Source organism: Giraffa tippelskirchi, chromosome 3, assembly GCF_054371585.1.
Source record: "Giraffa tippelskirchi isolate mGirTip1 chromosome 3, T2T-mGirTip1v1.2.pri, whole genome shotgun sequence".
NCBI classification, from domain to species: Eukaryota; Metazoa; Chordata; class Mammalia; order Artiodactyla; family Giraffidae; genus Giraffa; species Giraffa tippelskirchi.
Window position 1 is genome coordinate 132,071,910 of NC_137277.1, and position 1,257 is coordinate 132,073,166.

Here is a 1,257-nt window from a genome sequence, read left to right on the forward strand (position 1 = left end):
CAACAGCAAGTTTCCTGCATCGTTCCTTTACCCACTGCAGCCTTTGGAGGCAGGCAGTGTCTGGACAAGCTGGAGCTTGGAGAGGTTGGAAAACCCAAGCCCACACATACTAAGAAAAAGGCAGAGACGGGATTAAACTTGAAGTCAGTGGGACCTCCAAGTCCAAGTTCTTCATTACCTCTGTAGAGGTCGCTGGGTTCCAGCCCTCGCATCTAACATCTTATCAGAAGGGTTTCCCCTTCAGATGAGAAATTCGGTGCAAACACCAGGTTTAATACCCACACAGTGTTCTACCCAGAGGCCATTTCACATGTGTGTAACCGTCTGCTGGTGCTGAACACCTGCTCTTTCTAATTTCTCACCATTATTCTGGGAGGAAATTGCTTTGGGTCATTACCCTGGGGCAATGCTTACAGTGGCAGTGTGAGGTCAAAGGATGGGGAGACTTTGAGAAGCTCCTGGAAGCACCGTGTGGGCATCTGATATCACCTGGTGAGTCTGAGCAGACAAGCCCCGCTGGGCGGGATGAGAAGGCTGCTACTCCAGAAGCCCCTACAGCCCAGCATGGAGACCCCAGGCTGACACGCATCAGGGGGCTGAACACACAGCTGAGCTTTCCTCGGGGGGGCAAGTGTGGGGCCCTCTGTCACAACTCCAGCCTGTTTAAAGGTGAGCAAACTGAGTCTCAGAGAGGCAAAGTTACTTACCCAGAGTCACACAGCTGGGACCAGAACCCACAAAAGCCAGCATCTTTCGGTTAGGCTTGCAAAGTGCCCACCTTTAACTCTTCAGAAAGTGAAAGTGAGGTTGCTCAGTTGTGTCCGACTCTTTGCAACCTCCTGGACTGTAGCCTACCAGCCTCCTCCGTCCATGGGATTTTCCAGGCAAGAGTACTGGAAATGAAACTGGGTTGCCATTTCCTTCTCCAGAGGATCTTCCCAAACCAGGGATCGAACCTGGGTCTCCTGCATTGCAGGCAGATGCCTTACCGTCTGAGCCACCAGGGAAGCTTCAGAAGTTCTGGTTAACTTTCCCCACAGATTCAGGATCCCCAAGTGCCTCTTATCTCCTTCAGCGTCTTGGGGAGATCATCACAGAGGCTGGGTTTTGGCTCAGTCCCTGCCTCCTTCCCAGCTCCATCTAAACTATATTTTTGACTTTGTCTGCTTGTCCCTATCACCTGTGCCTGAGATGGTGCCGTGGCCCTGGACAGCTCCCCCTGAGCCAGCTCTTGCCCTCTATCTATTGGGCAGGCAG

General features: G+C 52.5%; 1 non-coding gene across 1 annotated transcript; it reads right to left on the bottom strand.

Annotated features, from left to right (window-relative positions):
- Positions 1–935: 935 nt before the first annotated feature.
- TRNAC-GCA (transfer RNA cysteine (anticodon GCA)) lies at positions 936–1,007 on the bottom strand. Its single transcript has one exon. It is a non-coding gene; the product is annotated as a tRNA-Cys (tRNA).
- Between the last annotated feature and the right edge of the window lie 250 nt (positions 1,008–1,257).